We start from the raw sequence: 25,234 nt of genomic DNA on the forward strand, positions 1-25,234 counted from the left end.
TGTATATGCATCATCTGTTTTTATAAGTATTTCTCCTTACAGAGAAATTAGTAATATTGTTCAAAAACATACCATATAATTTTGTGCTTTCTCTTTCTGTCGATTTTATTATCTCAATTAACTAATAACACTGTTTCCTGAGCTGAAGATGCTAATGCAGGGAGACATCTTGGCATGACAAGACATTATTATGTATTGAAGTTTTTATTGCTGCTAAACGAATAAAGAATTGAAGATTAGATGATAGCTCTGTCACTCACTGAGCTCAGTAGGCTTGGTTATAAGTTCATTTACTGGTTCTCTGAACAGGTATCCAGAACCAAAAATCAGGTCTTCTGCTCATTTCTGCTCACACAAACACTCACAACACAGTTTGATCTGAACAGGGAACAATGTCAGTCACCTGCATGCACATGAAAAAGTCTTGGCATTCAAAGGCCACAAGTCACTTCATATTTTTCCACTAGCAGTTATAATAGAGGTCCCTTAACTGGATTTGCATGAGTTTATGAGCAGGTAAAAATGAAGAAGCAAGAGTGGGGACAGAAAGCCTAAATGGTCTGACTAGATTTAAAAAAAAAAAACCAAACCAACAAATCCTTATAAGCTTTCCTTTCTTCCTCTGGTACTATATACAGGTACCTCAGTTGGTTTGGAGGAAGCACTGTTGAAATCACAGCTGTTTTTCTGAACTGGCCGTTAAAAATCTCCATACAGCAAATTAGTTCCCTATGCTTTGATCAGGTGTTGGTGTCTTATACTCTTTCTGTATTTCCCGAGGTCTCTACCCAGAAGTGTCTGCTTTTGTCCTCTTCCTTTCTTCTTTCTCCCCCCTGTCACAGCTGCCCATGCCCTTCCCCTTCCCACTTCTGGAATAACTCCTATTGGAGTGACAATAATAAGCCACATATAAAATTGGCTTTTTTTGGGCTCCCTTGTTTCCTCTTCACTGACAGAATACCTGATCTGGAGTTGAATGGTGTGTGATGATGAGCAAGCACTATGTTAAAGTAAATTTTAGAGGTAATAAATAATTTTAAGGTAAATGTGATGAGGAAAACAGGAGACGTAAGTCTTCAAGGCTGTTAATCTAACACCTTTATGGAAGGCAGCAAGTAGTGAAATGCAACAACAGTTGTCATGACTGTATTCACAAACTGAGAAGTGCATGAGCCTGTCAATGCACTCTACCTTCTAAACTCATTAGCACTGGATTCTTGTTTGTAGTTACTACTCAGGATAGACTGAGCATTTTGTTGGAGACCAAAATCACCTATATCTCTATGAAATATAGACATGGAGAGGGAATTCCTTCCCTAACAAATATGTTACTGTTCTAGGGGGAAGGGTCATTTGCAGAAAATAGACCAGTTGTCTTGTTCATCTAGTATCATGCCTTTTCTCTGAATAGTGAGAAGGCGTCCTGTTAGGGTCAAATGTACTGAGAAATTTGTGAAGTAGACACATACTTGTCTTTCGAATGAGGCAAATATCTCCAATCTATCCACTTGCTATTAATCACTTGCATTAGATCAGTGACCTACATTGCTTTTTTTGTTAAAACGAAGTTTCCAATTACTTCTTAGTCTGAAAAAGGGCCCCCTTTCAAAACCTGTATGCCCTCAAAACACATCCCTTTAACCGTACTGCTTTTCAAAATACAAAAGAAAAAAGCATTAGGCAGAGATTGAAATTAATATTAGCCACTTGTCGTTTGACAGTGTTCTTTTCTTCTTTTTTACCTTTCATATATACTTTTAAATACTAATAAGCTCTGGCTTCTAAAATCACTAGTGAATTGTTGAAAACTTGTAATTCACTAACCACAGAAAGTCCATGGATATTTTGGACCATGATATTACATTCACCAAGTAATTCAAATGAAGGAGAATGCATATGTTTTTAAGTTTCTCCTGTCAAACTCAAAAGTGCTGGCAGTTGAAGGACACAGAAAAGGGAGACTGCAATGGATGCAGCTGGCACCTGAATCACTCTCCTGAATACTCTGCACAAGAATCATAACAGTATATTGCAAGCATGTTGTACTCAGTGACTTTTTCTGCCTTGAGTACGGGCTCTCTGGAGTGTCTGCTAGCTGGTATTGCAGGGAACATAACTTAGGTGAAAACTGTGTCTGAAGTAAAGCCTGGCTCAGCTGCCTTGCTCTCACTGGGTCTACAGGGATAGTTTAATTCAAATTTACACTTGAGTGTCTGAACACAATGTTCATTCACACGTGAAAATCTCTAGCTTGCTTACAATTTTCCTTACAAAACTTAAACTAGGTCCTCTAAACTCCCCAGCGTTTCCAGATACCTGCTGATCCTCTACAGTCATCTGACTTAGAGCTCTGGATTTAAGACTGTGAAAGTTAGTTTCCTTATTTTTTTTTTTCATAGAGGACAGCAAATCTCAGTGAATTAAATCTATTTGTAATTCTCAATACTTAATTTAAATCCTCTTTGGGTGGTCAAGGAAATCACAGGGAAATCACAGGATTCTTTGTTTCAAAGATTTACTTTGGTACTTACTGGAAGTAAGTGGATCTGCAAGTAGCTGTATGTTATGCAACATACAAATACTGCATATTAAACATACTCTAATACATGAGGTGAAGAACAAATGTAGTCAAGAGGTCCTTAGATTCAATGCTTGAGAGGTTTTGGAAACTGCCAGATTATGCTATAGAGATCTCAGTGTTGGGCATGTTAATGATGGTTCATTAAGTACAATTTCATCATGTATGCTTTAGCTGGGTATAGAGCTCAGCCTTAGAAAATCACCTGCCATATGGACAGGCTTAAAACCCATGAAAAACCTGGGTGCATGCATGTACTATATGTGCAAAAAAGTGGAAGCTTGAGGGCTACATGGCATGGCCTAGTAGTTTTTATTTCAGGCAAAGGCTTGAACCATGAATGTGAGCCACAACGCACCTAAACTTCCATGTAACACAGGTTGCATGGATTCAGCCTGACACCCCTGTGTGGTCATGAGTGAATATGGGAGAAAGCCAGTGAAGGAAACTCAGACTTGACCATATTTTTGGTCCTATGCACCCATACCTGGTCTGTACCAACTAGCATATAGTTGGAGTGCTTTTGTGCCCCTGCCATGGAGCTAACAGAGCCTTCACAAGAGAATCCTGGTGTTGTGTGCTACCGGGACAGCTGGCATCTGTTGGCCACCTGAATCTAATGTGTGTGATAGACCAGACTACAGGTCTATCTTATGATTACCAGCCAGACACAGTTTTTGGGTCACTCCTGTGCTCAGTTAGTTCTCATCAATCCAGAAAACCTCTAAGTTGCCATGTGCAGGAACATATCAAATGCTGCTTCAGCCATCATATCTTTGGCAAATCTTTGGAAAGCGTGTTGCCCAAAAGCTAAATGACCTCTGGCACCATCCAAAAATTGGGAAAATAAAATGCGTGACCTGAAGTCAGTGTTAGGTACTTTATCGAGATCTGATATATAAGGACTTAGTTTTAAAATCAATGTGTATTTCATTGGCAGCTTACTTAGCTCTTTTAAATTAGTCAAATGTGTTTTTTTGTTTTCTACCCTGGACCATTTGAAATGTAATAGATGCTTCTTTACAATTTTTAAAGTGCCAGAGTCAACTTTTCACAAAAAGATCTTGCACTGTGTTCAACAGATAGGTTGACTGAATTACTTTATCAAGTTCTGCATTGGGTTCTGGCCAAATCCTGAAGCCTTTATTTAAACAAAATTCCCACTGATCTCATAGTTTTACCTGGGAGGGGACTTATGGATTTGGCACTGGTTACATACTATAGAAAGTGGAATTTTAAGGAGTCTGCAATAAGGAAACCCCACCTTGTGACACCAAGCATGAGACTAAGCAAAAACATCACCTTAATAGACTGTTCAGCAACATTTTCTCTCACTAGAGGGGAACATACTGTGAGCATGAGTGATGAGTGTTTTCATACTCGTCATTATTTTTCCTATTTGGATTATTAAGCCCAATTACAAGGATTATTGGGTTACCTACAGTCAAATGTTGCTTCACCTGATCCTTTGAACTGTCTGCTTCACAATGTATTCATGTAAATTATACGTGCAACCTCAAGAGATTTTTCTCAGTAAAACGGGTTTTAATTAAACAAACCCAAACCAAACAGCGAAGCTCAATTAACCCCAAGAGTGGCATAACTCCAGAGTCCCCTGGTCACTGTACAGAAGTGGTCCACTGCAATACAGGACCAAGTTTTTTAGAAGAAGCCATAGAAGCACTTGGAAGTTAGGCCTATGGCTTATATCATACATAGGTATTCCAGACGTAGCAAAGAACAGCTTTCTTTAGACGACAGCTTCAGTTTTCCTCTTTTATTCTACAGTATGATTCCATGGAATAATTATTACAGTATTGATTCTGGGTTGAAACCTCAGCTTCTGTCTTTGTCCCTCTACACTTTTTCCCGCATAATAGTCAGAAAGTAGCCAGAAAGTTATCTTTAAAGGATGACTGAAGATTCTCCCACTCTAAACGAGTTTCCATGGTGGCACAGAGCCAGAGAAACATACATGGGAAGTGTCTATTAAGGATAGATTTGTGATGTCCTACCTGATTGTTGCAGTCAGTGTAATTTAGATCAGTTATAATGGCCTTTTCAGTGAAACTAAAAAAACATATGTTTGAATCACTTCCCTTTCATAGTCCCATTGTCTTCTGCTCTAAATATGACCTCAGCATAAACTGAGACTTTGCATGTGATAACTCTACATTGTTTCAGGTTTTCTACAGAGACTATGAATGTCTTATAGCAATAAAATCTTTGATACAAGATCAAATAGATGAGTTAACTGCTGGAATAGTTGAATTGGTCACCAACTCTAAACTATTACAAAAGGTTTGTCTTTCAGGAAAAAAACTCTATTCAAAGAAATGTTCTCTTGTCCAGCGTGTTTCTTCTTTGCTAAGGAAAAAAAAGGAAAAAAAAACCCCACCCAAATGCTGCTTGTACTTTGGTCAGTTGTTCTTACAGAGAGATGCCAAAAATCATTCTGAAGCTGTTTCCCCTTAAAGAAAAATATAGCAGTGGTACATTTGCAGAAATGTCACCATTTTGTTGTTGCTCTTTGAACAGCCCTTCTGGTCATGCTTTCCTGCTTTTTCCTCTGTTCTGCAGACCTTTCAAAGCAGCATTGTGCTTAAACTTTAAATGATATTTCAACTTACTGAAGAAACCCAAGGCACTGGCACACTTCCAAGGAATTTAGGACTTCTCCCCCTTTAAAAAGAGAGAGGAAAAAGAGTGTGTAAGAGAGAGGGAGAGGGAGAGAAACAACTTGTAATGAATTCCACACCTGTATAGCTGGAAAGCATTTTATGTATTAGAGGTCTCTGGAGTTTTTCAGGTCTGGAGATTATAATGTAGCAATTAAAGTAGGCATTGTACTAGCACTCATTATCTTAGCAGATCTCTATCATCTGTAATTGACAGAGAATGTTTAATTTGAGACATTTAGTAAAATAATGTCTGGAACAGTTACATTAAGTAGAGGGGAAAGAAACCATGGTTGGGGTCATATTACATTTTGGAAGATGAAATAAGCAATAATTCTGTGGAAACTTCAATTTCCAAGGAAAAACAACAACACAGATGTGATTCTTGCAGTAAGAATTAATTTGTGGGGCTGATGCATTAATAGAAGATTTAATTGCCAAGTTTTTGGAGTTTGGCTTCTAATAAGTCATCTGTGATTTTACTTCATCCACTAACCACAGTGATTTCACTTCATTTTTGAGTCAATGCTTTATAAGAAGAGAAACAGTCCTGGAAATGCTAAAGGAAGGAGGTAAGGAGAAAGATTTCCTGAAGCAATGTTTATTTAAGAAGTGAATATTTGTCATATCAAAGCATCAGCAGACACTCTAAAGTACTCTAGCTGGGGTCATTCAACAGCAGTGGAGATATTTGGGATCAGTTACACCCATATCAAGGGGAAATACACTCCTTTAGGTACAATTATTCTTTTTTTCCAAGTAGCGGATCCCAATGACAGAAAATAAAGTTATCTGCTCCTGTGACTACATCATATTCCACTACATTCCCATTTTTCATGTATTTCTCCATGATCTAGAAAGAAACAAGTGCTATTACAACATTCTTATTGGTCCAAATAGACGACAGAGCTACAATTATGCCTTTAGAGTTATGCTTATTCACAAAATAGACCACAGGCTTGCCTAGGTTAGTTTTTTTTGTAGCTGATACTATTTATTTTTGGAAACTCTTGTCCAGTGTGTGAGAAAATCAGCACAGCTACAGTTGAACACGAGGTCACAGGGACTGAAAGAGTTAATAGATTCTGTCACTCCTGAGTGGGTAAACAGGAAAAGAGAGTGGTGGAATGTGAAATGGAGGAAAGTTGGAATTTAGACCGAAAAGCTAGAGTTCACAAATCAGAAATTCAGACAATTTTATTTAAAAATCTTAAAGGTAAACTATCAAAGAAATAGCAAAAACCTTCTCCATCCCACAGTTAATTCTAACAATGCTATTGTATGAAGTTTGGTAAGCTGCCACATTAAATGAACAAATATTATCTATGAGTGGTTTTCTTCCAACCATTCTTCCAGATAATCTCACAATCCCATTTTGCCAGATTGTATTGGATATACAAAGACCTGTGTCACATGTACTTAGAAAACATACAACAAACCAGTTCTTAACTATTACATAGCATTAGAAGAATGAGGATAATGTGGAATATGTAGTTTAAAATTTGAAAGTGGCTGGAGTGGTTTGTTGTTTAAATCCTTTCACAAATATGTTTCTCAATGAGAGTGTAATAAGACTAATTCACAGGTCGTAAATTATACTTACGCTCCTCAGAAAAGTACACACTGTGCATGCTCTAGTGTAGAGTGAATTCTCAGTTGGGAGGACTCAGTCATTTACAGTGCACTAAGGAAAACAAAACTGTACTCTACCTTCACAGATCCGTACCCTATCTTCCACAGATCCACTGTGTCGTGGTTTAACCCCAGCCAGCAACTAAGCACCACGCAGCTGCTCACTCACTCCCCCCCATCCAGTGGGATGGGGGAGAAAATCGGGAAAAAGAAGTAAAACTCGTGGGATGAGATAAGAACGGTTTAATAGAACAGAAAAGAAGAAACTAATAATGATAATGATAACACTAACAAAATGACAATAGTAATAAAAGGATTGGAACATACAAATGATGCACAGTGCAATTGCTCACCATCCACTGACCGACAGCCAGCTAGTCCCCAAGAGGCGATTCCCTGCCCCCACTGCCCCCAGTTCCTATACTAAATGGGATGTCCCATGGTATGGAATACACCGTTGGCCAGTTTGGGTCAGGTGCCCTAGCTGTGTCCTGTGCCAACTTCTTGTGCCCCTCCAGCTTTCTCGCTGGCTGGGCATGAGAAGCTGAAAAATCCTTGACTATAGTCTAAACACTACTTAGCAACAACTGAAAACATCAGTGTTATCAACACTCTTCACATACTGAACTCAAAACATAGCACTGTACCAGCTACTAGGAAGACAGTTAACTCTATCCCAGCTGAAACCGGGACACACTGAAATGACCTGCTGCTGCTTTACTTTGTATGTACCAGATAAAGCAAGTGACTGCAGTAACCTGAAAATTTTCATATGTAGGAAACAGCCACTATGTTTTAGCTATTTAATTTATTTACCTCTAATTCATGGGACATTGAGAAGTCATTGAGAAAAAAACACATAGTAATCTTTTATTAATTCAGGACAAGAAATGGGCATCCAACTCATTGATGTGATATTGAAAAACCCATTTTATGTTTCTACCTTCCAGAAAAACATGGGAGAAAATAATAGGAAGCAATCTGAAGGAGGATCTCAGGAGCAATAGCATGTAGACTGACTCATAAAACACAAAGGGGAAAAAAGGACAGCTTTTTCATAAATGTAAAGAAAGAGCTGGCCCTTGGCAGAAAGATGCAATTATTGACGAAGAGGAGATTATATGAATAAATACATACCTATGGAAAACCTAGAGCAGTAGCAAAACCATTAAAGAAATGCCAGTACTTGAGACTAAAATTACACAACAGCACATTTGTCAGGATTGCTTCTAGACATTAGTGCTGGATGGAAGTAGAAAGCTGGATCAAAAGTGAGTAGGATTCACGGTCAACCTTTTTTTTTTTTTTTTTTTTTTTTGTGTGTGTGATTAGCTGCTTACACAACCCTCAGCAGTGCAGCCATATTATTTTACAGCTAGTCTGTATCTTGTCCCCAGCCTTTGGCTTGTATTATCAGTTCCATCTATTTTTCTCTTTTCTTGAATAGCTTCTGACCCCTTGTCATGGTTTAACCCCAGCCAGCAACTAAGCCCCCCACACTGCCATTCACTCACTCCCTGCAGTGGGATGGGGGAGGAAATTGGAAGAGTAAAAGTGAGAAAACTTGTGGGTTGAGATAAAGACTGTTTAATAAGCAAAGCAAAAGCTGCACACAGAAGCAAAGCAAACCAAGGAATTCATTCACTAATTCCCATCAGCAGGCAGGTGTTCAGCCATCTCCAGGAAAGCAGGGCTCTATCATGTATAATGGTTACTTGGGAAGACAAATGCCATCACTCCGAACATCCGCTCCTTCAGCCTTCTTCCCTCAGCTTTATATGCTGAGCATGACATCATATGGTGTGGAATATCTCTTCGGTCATTTGGGGTCAGCTGTCCCTGCTGTGTGCACTCCCAACTTCTTGTGCATCCCCAGCCTACTCGCGGGTGGGGTGAGATGCAGAAAAGGCCTGGACTCTGTGTGACCACTGCTCAGCAGTAACGAAAACATCCTTGTGTTATCAACACTGTTTTCAGCACAAATCCAAAACATAGCCCCATAGTAGCTACTGTGAAGAAAATTAACTCTACCCCAGCCAAAACCAGCACACTCTTTTAGAAAGACTGATACAAATGGGAACACGCTCATGTTTTTTTCTTTCTATGTAAGCTCTGGCCTCAATAGTTTTCAAGGTACACAATCAGCCAAACATATATGGTAGACACTATGGTAGTTTTTGCTACTACAGATGCTTCCCAAACTAGTCCTCCCTCTAAGTTTATTTCTACTTTTTTTCTTGACTACCATGTGTAGTAGATCTTGGCTGACAGTCATCAATTTATGGTACAGACCAAAACTATTTTTGAAAATCAAAATGTCATGCTCAGTTCTCCTAATTAATTCTTCTAAATGTAAGTATGGTTTTTTCCCTCTTTCCGAGTGATGTCTTGCAATATATAGAAGCTCAACAGTAATCTACAAGGTAAGATGACAGATCACCTGGTGATAAATTCATCTTAAACACTTTACTTTGTCTCTGACAGTACTCCCATTATCAACACCACTGTGCTTCACATATCAAGAAAAGAAGGATTTTCCTAGAAGCTGAAATAGTGAGATAAGGGTACTTCGAGAACTTTAAAAGCATGTGGTACAGAATTTGTTTTACCATAAAGTACTTATTGTCCATGTTCTGATTGATTCCTTTGTGTTCTTGAATAACTCAGAAAATATCATATGGGGGTAGAAGTGAGATAAAATTCATGGGGCAAGAAAAAGCTCATTCATGCAAGATTTCTGCTGACCTTGGGAGCTGATGCCAGAGGTCCTGGCTGCAGAAGACAGGCCTGCCCCATGCAGGCACCTGTTGCCAGGATGGGTTATCCTGGGCACAGTTGCTTGATTCACCAGCTGTTTGGGATCCAGATGATCTCCATAGCCATATGAGCTTTGCCAGGATTTGTCTCATTTAGTACTCAGTAATTAGTTATGATGACTTTGTCCAGTGTTTCATGTGGTGAGGGAATGTGAATTCAGAAGAGAGTTTTATGAATCCTGAAACTTTCACCATGATTGATATTTTGTTTTCTGAAGAAAAGAATCCTTGCAGTCTATATACCTTCTTTTTGTGGCTTTTTAGTCCACAAGTGCTGCTTGCATTGGTAGGAATCTGCAGACACAACAGTGACAGTGATAATATAAAAAAAATGAAGATTGCAGTTTGTCTCTAGAGTTGAGAAAAGACTTAAGTTGTGGCAGAGGCATAGTCTAAAAACACTCTGTGAATATTTAACAGGAGCATATGCCCGGATTTTTGTAATAGTTTTGTGGTGCAAATAAATCTAAGCCTGCATCTGTTCTGACCCCTCCATATTATCTTTGTAATGAAAAGTCACATTTCTATTTTTGTTTCCAATATTGCACGAAGTAGTCTGTACACACAAAAAGCAAGTGCATATGATCTAGGTAAAACCAGTACATATAACTTGTTAGCAGTATTTTCAATTACATGAATCAGATTTAGGCAGCTGGCTGCATCTTTCTAGGTAATAGCATTAAAATGTTTAGCTTTCTCAACAACTAACCACTTATTTAACAGCATTAACAGTTTGTGGTTCCGCTTTAAGCTGTTAATTTTCAAAATGACCTTTCAAGCTCAATAGGATTGATTTCAGTGGTATTATTACATTAATACTGATGATGTCACATTCTGAAAATTTCTACAGTAACACATCTGTGGGCTGTGAAGTATGTTCCAATGGAAGACTGGGGACATAATGCTAACAAGTCTAAGTATATAATAAAGCAATCTTTTCATATATTAGTAACAACTTGATTATAAAAAGAATTGATGAGCAGAACAAATAAGGATTTCAGTCTCTTATGTAGCACTGAATGACACAATATAGAAACAGGAACTCCTCCTTAAAAAGAAATTCAGGCCTTGATGTTCCTGTCTCTCTTTTAAGTAATTTCTTTAACTGAGGAATGTCTCTGCCTGGTCCTGATAAGTAACCACTATAACTTACAACATTAAATATAATTAGTTTTATCTATGGAAATAATGTATTCTAAATTAAATATACTTTCTCAGCATTGTTGCCTGGCATTTTTTCTTTTCCTGTTGTATGAGACTTACTACTATTTAGCCAATGAGAAATAATATATGTTAGTATTTTTCCCACTCTGATAGCTTTGAGATGTAACAAGAGAAAGCAACCCAGGACTTACAGACTTGTTACTGGTAACTCACTGAGCGTGGGAATATCAAGCTACACTGAAGCCCATAGTGCCAGCCTTCTGGTCTGAGTTCTTTTTCTCTCTAACTTATTTAGAAATGGAAATATTTTCACATGGTTTATGCCAAATCATTCATTATCAGAAAATAAATTATTTCAGCACTTACTGAATCCTATAATTTTAGGGTTGTGCCACTTAGTTTAACTAGGTTTTATACTAACTTCCTGTTATTTGCATGGTCAAAGCTTGGCTTCAGATATCTTTGGCTGAATTGCTTCTTGATACTATTGTTTGTAAGAATTACTTTATGCAAAGAACAGAAAAACACTGTAGCTCATGAAACTTTCTCATAATACTCCTTTCTGCAAGGAGAGGGTAAGGTGATGACACACCTCTGTACAAACAACCATAATCAAGGTTTAAAGGAAAGTGCTTTGACAAAAACCTCCAGTAGATTTAATTGCAAGAGAAATTTCACACTTTCTGGTTTTACTGCAAATCACAAAGTGATGGTAATTTCAATGGGAATGCAACTATTTCAAAACTTTTTGCACATATCCCTAAATTTACAAGGAGAGAGACAGAGTGTGCCTTCTGATATGTGTGAAATTTGGAGTGAGGGAAGAGGTGTGTCTGCAGGAGTGATAGTCTACTCCTATAGGAGTGGTTGCAAGTAGGAAATATATTGGTTCATTTAGTCCAGAAACTTCTTCCTTGTTTGTATAGTACCTGGAGCAGGATCCTGATTCTGGGAATAACCTCTAGTTACAAGGCTAATAGCAGCAGCCGTCTGGATAATTACCTAATTTTCTTGTATCTCATTGCATAGGGATGTGGAGGGTTAAAAGGCACTTATAACATTGGAGAATTTAGACACTTAAAGTGGGTTTTCTGGTACTGAATGCTCTTGGTCAGCTGTCTCTTCACTCTGGGAATACCTGTACTTAAATGCCCTCGGCACCTAGAGTTGTGTTTTTTCTCTTCTACAGGGACAGTGCAGTGCAGGGTAGGCTGATACCTGACAGGCCTGGTCTAGATCCCCAAACTGGACGTTCCCCGAGATAGATTCTTTTAAGCTACCTATTGAAAGCTAATGTAAATGAACAGGATAGGGCACTACACAAAGTGAATTTGTGGCTACCCTTTTTTGGAAGTATGTCCACAGAAAGAAGGGAAGTTTAGAGTTCCTTCCTCTTCAGTGGTTAACGCACTTGTGTATGAAACCAGAGACCCCCTTTTCCTCTGTACCCTGCATGGGTTTAAACTTTTACGCTCCGTAAAACTCATATGTTCACGTAAAACTGATATGTTCCTGACTGCCTGTGTTGTAGTTACTTTGCATTTGGTTACTTTGCATTAGCTGGGATGAGGAAGTGAAGGCAGAAAGAGACATATCCCTCACACCCTCCGGTGCAGCGGTGCCACAAATGGAGGGGTGTTGTGGTTTAACCCCAGCGAGCAACTAAGCACCACGCAGCTGCTCACTCACTCCCCCCCATCCAGTGGGATGGGGGAGAAAATCAGTAAAAAGAAGCAAAACCCGCAGGTTGAGATAAGAACGGTTTAATAGAACAGAAAAGAAGAAACTAATAATGATAATGATAACACTAACAAAATGACAATAGTAGTAATAAAAGGATTGGAACATACAAATGATGCACAGTGCAATTGCTCACCATCCACTGACCGACAGCCAGCTAGTCCCCAAGAGGCGATTCCCTGCCCCCACTGCCCCCAGTTCCTATACTAAATGGGATGTCCCATGGTATGGAATACACCGTTGGCCAGTTTGGGTCAGGTGCCCTAGCTGTGTCCTGTGCCAACTTCTTGTGCCCCTCCAGCTTTCTCGCTGGCTGGGCATGAGAAGCTGAAAAATCCTTGACTATAGTCTAAACACTACTTAGCAACAACTGCAAACATCAGTGTTATCAACATTTTTCACATACTGAACTCAAAACATAGCATCGTACCAGCTACTAGGAAGACAGTTAACTCTATCCCAGCTGAAACTAGGACAAGGGGGAAAGCTTTATGGTTTGTAATCATCTAGGAAGCTACTTGTTAAGTGTACAGATATTTTTAAGTGTTTATATTTTAACAATACTATAAAAAAAAAAGTGGATGTTCTTCTCTAGGACTAGCTACATAGCAATAAGGCATTGAGGTTTCTGTATTTTAGAAATAAAAGGTGTAGATCTTCAGACGTACTCAGATGATGATGATCTCTATAAAATCAATAGCGCTTCCTACTTCTGAATTTTGCCCCAGTCTCTCCTTTTTGTTTTTCATCTAGCTGACAGTGCTTAAGTTACCAGTAGGAGCTCTGCTTTATTCATTGGCTGGTAACTGTACTTGCCAAATGCAGTAACAAATGATAGCTCCTGAGAAGATGTCTTTTGTTTGCATTAGGCTCAATGCTTGATGAGTTCAGTCCAACAGCACCAATTATTCTGGCAGACACATTCAGAAATCAAAATGATCACAAAAAATAGGTCTGAATATAACAGGTTGAAATTTAGCATAGATGAGAATACAATACCTAAAAACCAGGATAAATCAAACAAACAAAATGGGGAATATCTGGGTAGTCAGCCATCAATAAGCAAATATCATGTGGTTCACACACTACATACAAGTCACAAAAAGATAATTTTTTGAAAAAGTCATCCCTTAGTTGATCCTACCAGAAGTACCCTAAGCAGAATATTCAGAAAAATTACTTGGCTTCAATCTAGTTCTACTTATAGCAGTCAAACCAGTAGCAACAGTTATTAAAATTATTTAGAAGAAGATTGTTAGTATATATTAATATCACAGGAGACACACCATTATTTGTCTGTGCTGTAAACATTCATCTTTCCCACCAGAAAGCCCCAAAACATTATGACTGATTACTGAATAAATGAGCTGACTCCGTCACAGACAGGACTTGATGACCTCTTGAGGCCCCTTCCAACCCTACGTTTCACTGATGCTAGAGTATCTTAGTTTTAGTTCCAAGTGAGATTCTATAAGACCCTATGCCATGATAAACCTATTTTCTCAATTTTGGAAAGGAAGTTAATAGGTTATTGAGATATTAGCCAGATATATAATAAGAAAACCAGATGTTAGTCAGGTTAAATATTTCTGGAAAAGTAATTCCTGGAGAGATGAAGGCAGCATTCAATGTTTGGCGAGGAAGTAATATGTTCCACTTATCTCAGCAAGTTAATCACGCTTCATACATCAGAAGGTTTAAGTCCCTTAAAGGGTCCTGTCAACCTAAAAGAGTGGAAAATTCCTTTCTCAAGAAGAGGAGAAGGGTATGTCTGACACGCACCCATAGTTGGTAGAGTCTATCTATCATCTCAGAGCACAGACATGGCCAAGGCTGATATGTGCCACAGAGAAAACCAGGGAAAAAATCCAATCCCAGAGATCAAATTGTCCATCAAAACCAAATCCTTCCTGACCTCTATAGATTATTAAATGAAACCCTGAAGTATGAAATGTGATTAAATTCATTATCGTAATATAGAACTGCAGCTCTTAAAGTGATGTTACCCTTTTTTTTTTTGAGAGAAAATTGTGAGAAATTATATCTTAGTGGTTAGCACTATTTAATCCAGTTGTGATTCCCAGTGTTAGCTCAGATATAAATGCTGATATCAAAGCTAGTCCAATTGTAAACTGGATCTGGACATGACTTCCATCAGCCCATTTTTAATAAAAATGGCATTTATTTCTCAGTATGAAAACGGGAGAAAAGAAATGAGGTTGCTGTAAATTTGGTCTTCTTACCTGCCTACTTTCTAAGCAGTGACAGTAAAAATTTTGAGGATTTATATTCTGCACATTGCATCACCCATAGGTCATCTAAGCACTATAGAGTATATTTACCTAAAACAAATACTTGCATAAATTAATCTGATCCTAATTGAAGATGATTTTCTGAGTTTTTTTACAAATCTGATTGCTCCTGCAAAGCATTAGAAAATGTTCCTTCTGCAATCATTCAGAGTGGTACTAGAGAAGGTACAGGATTTTGTGACATATGAAACTAAAATGTCCACTGTTGATTCATAACAGAATTTCACATTTTTCTAAATCCATCAAGGGTAAGTCTTTTTGAGATCTCTCATGCCTTTTGAGATCTATCAGCCTTTTGAGTATCTATCATGTGTGGCTTTTAAAGTGAGGAATGTTATTCAAACATATTTGAAGTTATTATCTAGCTGGCAATAAGAAGTTCTCTTAGCAGTTACTTTATTTGCAAGGCCATTAAACTCCTTTGTAACTTGGCCTGAGGTCCCTTTAGTCACTCAGGAGATAAGCTGCTAGATGAAAAAGAGTAGCACTTTTATTAACAGAGTAAGTGCTTAGCTCCAGGTCCTCAATGGTTTTTAATGCATCCAATCAGTTTTTAGGCAACTACTCTGCATAACTTCTAACTCTGTTCAACCTTCTGGAAATATCTGCTCATTGCATATACCAAACGGTAAACTCCATCATTAGTCCAGCCACGTCCTCACATCTGTCTGTAAGCATAGGTAATCCTATACATGCCATTTATCCTTACATGACTGTCCTCTTCACAGTTAGGTGCCAAGATTTTTTTTAAATGCTGAAGACATGGTTTGATACTACACGTAAAGTGAGAATGATGATATTAAATAAATTATTAATAAAAGAAAACATACTGTAAATTTTATGCCATAGGTATATAGTATGATAACACATTGTAACCATGAAATTGATTTCATATGGATTTCCTATTTTTTATGCTTTAAGCTGATCTTCAGAAAAACAAAGAAAGAAGATTTCTCCTCTTCATTAATGCTTCCTGCAGCCCCAAAATGCTCAGGTGCATTTTTGAAGCCTTTAACCTTCCTCTGCACATCAAGCATTGAACATTGCCAGAGGCAGGAGACCTGCTTGACTAAGAATCATATCTGTTATATATTCCTTTGTTCTAAGAGATTTGGGGTATCTTTGGTGGAAAAAGGAACAGTATTTTAATGAAAATCTACACTGAGCTATGTCTTGCAATCCCATTGCTGTCATCCTGTTCTTATCAAGGTCTGCATTTAGCCCAATTAGAGTTAAAAAGCATGGAAGGAAATTCTCAGCATTTCTTTTACATGTTAATGTTAATTTGTTGATTAAATGTTAATGTTAATCAAGTGTTCATTCTTGTTAAATTTTAATTGTTGTTAAGGCCAGGATTTTTATTCAGACTATTTTAACATTTTAGCATGATATTTAAAAAGTTTTCAAAGTAGTTGCCTGGTGGTGAATGAGGTTCCTCTCTGTTGAGTGGCCCTGCATGCCCATTATCCACACAGATGCTTGATAGATTTACTCAGTTCCTCTTGGATCACTTCCCAGATTAGTAGATGGCACATTTCCATACCAAACCTGTTTGAGCCCATCTTTACAAAATCCAGAGATTTTACTTTGGTTGGGATCATTTGCCTGTATGACATGAGGCAGAGAGGTTTAAACCACAGAATTAATTCACATATTTTTAAAAAACATTTTGACTTGATACTTTTCTCCAGAACCAACCTCTTCAGTTTATTTTGATCTTCTTTTAGCACAAAATATCACCAATGTAGAAAACACTGTTATACTTAATTATCTCTGCATCAAGGCTACTGAAAGAAAAAGCAGTGACTGAATAACTGTGAGGAGGAAAATCATAGCAACAAAGTAGGAAAAAATTATGTGGCCTTCAAAACATCAGAGTCAGTGAAATCCTCTCCTCCAAATAAGAACTAGTTCAGCAATCTAATAAGAGTCAGAGCTGTCTGGCTAATGGCCTGGTAGTCTCAGCTTGGGAGATTTTCATAAATCAGGATGAGAACTAGTTTGTCGCCTACCAAAACTGGGCCATTATTCCATTAGTGATAACAAGTTCTGAGCTGCAATCCTAAAATGACCATAGCATGTTTTTTCCATAATTATGTTCTGGATTGTAGAATCATATAGTTTGGGTAGTCACAAGGCTCATGGGAGAACAAACAGCCTTGACCAACACCTCGTTTAGTAAGCTGTGATTTTATGTCACACCAAAAACTGATTTCTCAATTTAGGTGAGCACTTGTGTTCTCCAGAGATCACCTGGATATGCCCAAAGTATTTTGTTTAGGTATAAACTTAATTCAACATGCTTAGGCCTTTCTCTTGAATAATTTATTCCCACAAGAAGCAGGCTGAAACAACTTTTCACAAGATCCGTGTGTGCCATATAGATCTCAAAAAGCTTTTACTGTGATGTTTGAAGCTTTGTTTTTGTTTGCTGTATGGGAAGATCCTGTAGCTACCTGCTGAGTAGGGAAAAGTACATTTCGATGAACAAAAATCAATTGAGCTATTGATCGTAGTGCCCTTTATGAAATGTGCTATGGCTAATAACAATCCATTTTTTATTGCTACACAGCCAACATGACTATGACCACAAGTGATCTTTAGTTTCTCCATAAATTCTGGCAAGACCTTTTCTGATACAGTCAGGGTGACTCAAAAGGCTTTTGAATTCTGAAAAGAGAGTTTGAAAAAACAAAATAAAAATGGTAAAATTGAAATTATCTTCCTAATGTTTTTCAATGTTTTGCTTTTCATTTAGGGTCCAGCTGTTTCTTTAGAAAAGAGGATAACAATTTCATATTTGTGTTATGAATTAGACCTGGAGAACTTCTTTAAATGCAAACTTTTCCTGATTTTTCAGAGTTGACTAATGGTTTCATTTAAAGTATTGGTTAACTTGCTGGAGACAGATATATAACACAAGCCACAAGACTGATTGGTGCATTCAGTCAATATATTTTTCTATTCCAACAATTCCAAGAAAATTTAAAGTCTTCTTTAATAAGTATTTCACAGTTTCCATTGTTGGTTTTGGTTTTGATGTTTGGTTTTGGGGTTTTTTAATGCATCTGCTGTGATGCGATAGCAGGTACTAAATAGTTTATGACTTAAAAATTCTAGTTTTTTGACACTGTTGAAATTTTTGTGTATAATAAAAGGAAATATTGGTTAGTACCAGACACACAATAATTCTCTGCCAGACAAAGATACATGCCTACTTATTACCAAAGAGTATTTGGCTTCCCATTACCCCCAGGCAAAAGCACCAGAACCCCTGGGATTATAATAATACATTACAATCTTAATGTTCATTATTCACTGTGGAGATTTATGGCATCACTGTTGTAGACCCTTGGACTCTTTCTGAGGGTTTCAGGGATGAGGGCATTGCTCAGGTGGGTTAGCATTCAGTGATGCAGGCCAGATAGCTATTTTTGCATGTTTTCTTCAATATACTGAGTTCATACCTTCTCAGCTCTCTACTTTCCTCTGTCCCAAAGACAGAAGTCTCATTTCCAAACTCTGACTGCAGCACTACAATTCATTCATGTTTAAGGATCAGATCATCCATAACAGTTACCTCTTCATGGAATGTCTAAAACTGTCCCTTTTGGGAGACACAGTGATTTTCCTTTTGGTGAACAAGAAATGACGATTTTCACCACAGATTGTTGAGTGAAGGAAGTGACAATTCAATGTGTCACTCTTTCCTTTGAGTCAAAACTCAGTATGCTTTGGAACATAAGTTTCTGTAGCTATCTTCCCTGGAGAAATAAAATAGATGCATCTTTACCAGTGTAAGAAGAAATGGCTTATTTAATAAAGCAGATGACCACATTAGACCTCCCATCCTGGCCACATTTCATTTTTGGCAAGGTGTTTGAACAATATATTTTTTATTACATTTGAGTACAATAATCTTGTTCACCTCTCTTTAAATCTCTTCTTCAGTTCTCTTCTGCTGATTTGCAGTGAGGCAAATAACATGTAGAATTATATCACAAACTAGAATATGAAATAATGATTGTAAGTTCCTAATCCTGCAATTGTATATTCTGTGAAAATTAAGCAGCTAACCATTGTCAAACATTCTGAGTTCCTCAAATGAAAATAGGGGCATGTAAATTAAAGTAGATGCATCCCAGGGTCCAGAGTGAATTGGTTGGTGTAGTTCCCACACTGCCATGCATCATATGCAAAAAGTCATGGCAGTCAGGCAAAGACCCCAGTGCCTGTAAAAAGGGAAACATCACTCCCATTTCTAAAAAGGGTAAAAAGGAGGACCCTGGGGACTACTGATAAGCCAGCCTCACCTCTGTGCCCAGTAAGCTCATGGAGCAGATCCTTCTGAGATACATATGAAAACATATGGAAGACAGGGAGGTAATTAGAGACAGGCAATGTGGTTTCAACAAGGGAAAATTGTGCCTGACTAATCTAGTCGCCTTTCATGATGGAGTGACTGCATCCATGGACAGGAGAAGAGCTATGGATGTCATCTACCTAGACTTCTCTGAGGCCTTTGATACAGTCCCCCACAAAACTCTTGCCACTAAATTGAAGAGATAAGTGTTTGATGGATGGATTGTTAGGTGGTTAAGGAATTGGCTGGACGGCCCCATCTAAAGAGTTACAGTCAATGACTCAATGTCCAAGTGGAAACCAGTAACCAATGGTGTCCCTCTGGGACCAAAACTATTTAATATCTTCATCAATGACACAGACAATGGGATTGAGTGCACCCTCAGCAAGTTTGCAGACGACACTAAGCTGAGTGGTGCCATTGGTTTGGTAGAAGGAAGGGATGCCATGCAGAGGGACCCTGACAGGTTTGAGGAATAAGCCCATGTGACCCTCATGAAGTTCAACAAAGCCAAGTGCAAGGTCCTGCACCTGGGCATTGCAATTCCCAATATCATTACAGACTGGAGGATTAATTGATTGAGAGCAGCCTTGCAGAGAAGGACTTGGAGATACTGCTTGATGTAAAACTGTACATTAGCTGGCAGTGTGTGCTTGCAGCCCAGAAAGCCAATCATATCCTGGTCTGTATAAAGAGAAGCATGGCCAGCAGGTCAAGGGAGGTGATTCTGCCCCTCTACTCTGCTCTTGTGAGAGCCCACCTGGAATACTACATCCATCTCTGGGGTCCCCAGTAAAAGAAAGACATGGACCTGTTTAAGCAGGTCCAGAGGAGGGCCATGAAAATGATCAGAGGGCTGGAGCACCTCTGCTGTGAAGAAAGGCTGAGAGAGCTGGGGTTGTTCAGCCTGCAGAAGAGAAGGCTCTAGGGAGACCTTATCAGAAACTTTCAATATATAAAGGAGGCTTTTAAGAAAGACAGAGAGACTTTTTACCAAAGCCTGTAATGACAGGACAAAGGGCAATGGTTTTAAACTAAAAGAGTGTCAATTTCGATTGGATGTAAGGAAGAAATTTTTTTACAATGAGGGTGGTGAGACACTGGAACAGGTTTCCCAGAGAAGTTGTGTGTGCCCCATCATTGGCAATATTAGGTTGGATGGGGCTTTAAGCGATGTGATCTAGTGAAATATGTTTCTGCTCACAGCTGGAAAGTTGGACCAGATGATCTTTGAAAGTCCCTTCCAACCCAAAACGTCTTGTGATTCCATGATTCTATGCTTCTATGGTAAACATGAAGTGGTTTAGTTATTAATAACTATTTTTTTTAAGCCAAAGTTTTCATTCATCTTTACCTGTATCACTAGGGATCTATTCTACTTTTAATGAATATTTTTTGACCTTGTTAATTTCTTGAACCTTGTTGTTATGCAGTCTTTTCAAGTTTATTCCCCATTCCTGATGCAGAAGTGATTAGTGTAAGTGCTTATTAGATTTAAGTACTCTGTAAGATAAATAATGTAAACAGTAATCAAAATTTGCTCATGTATATCACATGTATATGTAAATGAAAGTAATTTAGATATTCCAGATACTCTGCTAAGCTTTTAAACCCAGGGAAGCAAAATATATCACAGCAAACTTAAGCTGTTTTTAATATGACTGGGAGAGGTTCCAACAGATCAGCCAAATATTTTGGATTTTGTTTGCAGGTAGATATCAAAGTAGAAAATGGCTTGTTTCTGGTTTTGATATAAATTAAGCCAAAATTTTCTATGTTATCAAGATTTTGGTGTCTTAGGATACATGCCTAAACTTTATTTTGTCTTTTACATGGTCTTACCTAGTAACCAAAACTAAACATCAAAGTACCAAAGACTGTTTCTTCACATTATGCTTAAAGTTGTTAAAGATTCTTTAAAGAAAGATTCTTCTGTTAAAGATCAGTTATCTGCTTTTATAATGTTTCCACATACAAGATTCTTCCTGATTGTTAATTCTGAAAGTGGTTTAGCATACCATTTTCTAATTATACAAGTATATGAGATTTTAAAGTTCATGGAATTTGAAGGCATTTATCTATATGAATATAATATATTGTTAGGCTAATTAAAAAAAAAAAAAAAAATCAAGTCTCAGTAACTCTTGTGCTACTTAAGTATTAATAATATCTTGCCAGTTAGGAGAGAGATCATGTTCCCTTCATGCTCGCACAATGAGAACTAGCAGTAGGAGATTACCGTAACAGGGAAAAACCTGCCCTTCCGATGCATACCTCAGCTGATGGACAAAAGAGCTTTGGGAAAGAGTTACACTGATGATATGTTTATACCAGATTTACTTGTACTTTTGAGTAGCTTTTTGCAGTCCTTTTAACTTCAGAGAATTGCACCACTTATGCCAAAGATGAATTTGGCCTCATGGGTTGAAAGTCTTCTGACATTCAGAGAAAAATGTTCATGGCAATGCCAACAAAATAGGATGAAAAAGAAGGTTCTGCCCCTACCAGATAATAATACACATTTCAGAACTCTGCAGAGAATAAGAGAATATCTTACATTATTTTCTTGATACACTGAGCTCAAAGTAAAAACTCTTTTCCCCTCCATCAACTATAATTCAAGAAACTGGAGACTTGAATGGAACTATTTCTTTCCTCTGGTGGAGGAATCCCAGACTCTGAAAGTACATCTTTTCTTACCTCTTCTACCATTAGATTCTCTCTCTTCCTTACTTTAGTCAACATCAACACCTTTTCACATTGGTGTCATTCAGAAGTGGAGAACAAAGAACGCCTTGAGGGTGAAATCATATTACCCAACTGATTTTTTTCCTTCTATTTAGCACTTCATGCAGGTGTCGATTTTTTCCCCCCACAGCATATACATGACAATTATTGGGAAAAGAGCTAAGTAAGGTTTAACATGAAGAATTTAAAAAGAATCAGGACACTATATTGTCTGACATTCTCCCAACACTTGCTCTGTGGTCATCTTCTGCTTTCAGATCTGTTGTAGCACATTTGAAGTGCAGACTTCTAGCTATCTTTTTTCACTACTTACATATGTTAAACATTCTTACTGGTGGCACTTTATTGTTCACTTTGTTCTCTTAAGCTATCGTTATTCTTTTGGTGTTTAAGTATGCACTCCTTTGTCCTCAGATGTTCAAATTCCTTTCAGGTTGGCACTCATCCATCTAAGAATAATAGTAAAATGATATAGTGAACAGTAGTAGCACACAGTCCTTCAGAAGGTCCTTGAAAGGCACAAATTAGAGATGCCGTGTATATTTATTTTAAAAAAATGTTCAATTTGCTATGCAGTTATGAACGTACTGAAACATTACCCTTTATTTCTCAATGAGCTGAGCTGGCAGTCTGTCCCCTATACAGTGGCTAGACTATTTTACACCTCCCCTTCTATGTTGTCAACCTGTGCTAATTGAAATGTTTATAAAATGCTGATACTGAAATATTGCAGCTTAACAGTTCAATAGTTCTTTAATGAGCCCTCTGTTTTATTAATAAAATGATTTATAGAAATATTTAATCTCACTGATTTACCATTAGCTTTAATGAGTCTAGTTATTAAGCACTTTATTTCAGAATGCCACAGAAATACAAACCCTGTAAAACATGCAGTATCTTGCACCAAGTTATTTTGTATTTAGAGGGAATAAATGGTGTTGAAATCTCATATTTTTTCCTTAGTGAAACAGACTTATTCATTAGCATAGAACTAGATGACTCTCTTATATAATTTCCCTGTCATTATTATCACTTTTTATTCAAATAATTTAGCACAGGACAAATCTCAAAAGTAATCCCAAAGACTGAAAATAGAAATGCATAACCAGTCGGTAGAAATAAAGGTATTTCCATTGTCCTTGACTATTAAGCAAAGACTGCTTGATTATCGACTATCAGTAAGAATCTGATTCTTTATTACTCAGTCTAATTTCTTGAAAGAAATAATTTTCTAACGTTGTAGGCTATTACAATATATTTAAAAATAATACAACCATCACTCCTCTTTTTATGTACCTTCACATTGTTGTACAAACAAAGTGCTATTAGTTAGATAGCTTTCATCCAGCCTCATGCATTAGGAAGCTCATAAAGTGTTCATTTTATTTTGGGAGTAACTTTCTATCATGACAAGTTCAATGAAGAAAATGCGAAAGTGACTTTCACAGTCCTGAAAGGTGCCATAGGCAAATTTTTTCCCTCACTGACCCCTTCCAGCTTCAGCCTCAGACATCTCAGAAAGACAAATAGAGGAAAAAATTATTTTCTTAGTTCCATTAGTGCATTTGACCTATTTTTTATGTTCTCTTGTGGTTTTAATTGGGAAGAAAGGAGGCTTTTGCCTTTTTCAGTTAAAGGACTGTGACTTCCTCCCCGTCCCATATTTAGAATTTGCCATATAAAATTGCATTTATGCATTTTCATCTCTATTTTCCTTATTTGGAAAATTCACCTAATGGAAAATTTTGGTATAATCAAGGCAATTGATTTTCAGTGAAAATAATTATTTCTATTTTTTTCCTTTATAAAGAAATCAATGAAATAAAGCCTTTTCACAAAAAACACTAGATTCTCTGGAAATTTGGTTTCGTGTATATTTGCTGGAAGGTTAACCGAGGCCTCTCTAAATCTCTCTGAGTGTCACTAGACCTTCTGAGAGATGTCATAAACCAGGGTGTACGTGACATATCTTATTTTTCTCATGTATAACCAGAGTACTCAGTGGATTTGTAGGCAATTTCTGTGGTCTTAGGTTCATTTTGTAGAGTCTCAATTTGCCTAGTTTTTCTGGTTTTGGGACTCACTTCTCCTGGTAAGACAGAAGTGGTGCCATCACATTTGTGATTAGCAGGGGGCATTCATGTAGGAGCACATGCAGGTGCTTATGTCTGCTAGAGAAAGATTTAATTACACAGAGAGTGACACGTGCATTACTGCAAAAGTCCATGATTTTCAATGGTGGATTAGACTACCATTTTTATAGGCAAAAGGACTCATGAAAGGGTCTTTCTCTTACTGGAGCAGATTTTCTCTGACTAGGCAGATGCGTACACGTGGTGATTTCACCAGAATGTAAGCAACAATCTCAGGTGCTAATGGGAGGAGATAGTGGGGGGCATAAAAGCTCCCTTTTCTGCAGGGTCTAATCTGAACTGAGTCTTCATGTATCAAATTTAATTTTTACATTGATCAGAAGTAAATCCAGACAGGCAGGCTATATTCTGTATTTATTCTCTCTTGCTGCATTCTAAAAGGCTGCATCTATTTTTCCTGTACTTTGAGGCATTTCTGGCTGGTCTGAAGATGCTGCCTGCACTTCCACTATTATTACCATTACTTCTATTATGATTGCTCTTGCTTCTATTATTATAATATTGTACTTTCAGAGCAAAAGAAAGGCACTAACTCTACTTGTTTGGTTTATTGTATTTAAATAAAAAAGAAGAAAAAAAGTACATTGAAGCTTTGAAACATGCAAAAAAAATGAACAAAATCCTCAGAAATAAATATTTTCCAGACAATATTAGCCTATTAAATCAGGCCATAGTTGCTGCTTTTTCTCCTAGCTGCTTCCTTGATGTTTTCTGTGAGAAGAAGCAGCCACTATCCCTTCCAATAAAAGACAGAACTGAAGGGAAAACTGGTGAGTTTAATTCATTTTGATACACTCTATCTGTATGAGCACGTGTGTGTGTGTTGATGATGAGGTGCTTTCATTTTTAAGAGTGCGCTCTGTACCATTCATCTGTGTATTTAAATAAAGTTGTTGGTAATATATGATACTTCAGCCTTAAGCTGTCAAAAATGAGATTCCAAAGTATTCAGCAGCACAAAATAGCATAAAAAAAGCTTTGCCACTATTTATCTCTGCTTGCCAGCTTGTAATGTTGATATATGATATGTCATAATAAAGCACTGAAATG

The sequence above is a fragment of the Haliaeetus albicilla genome, chromosome Z, assembly GCF_947461875.1.
Source record: "Haliaeetus albicilla chromosome Z, bHalAlb1.1, whole genome shotgun sequence".
Lineage (NCBI taxonomy): Eukaryota > Metazoa > Chordata > Aves > Accipitriformes > Accipitridae > Haliaeetus > Haliaeetus albicilla.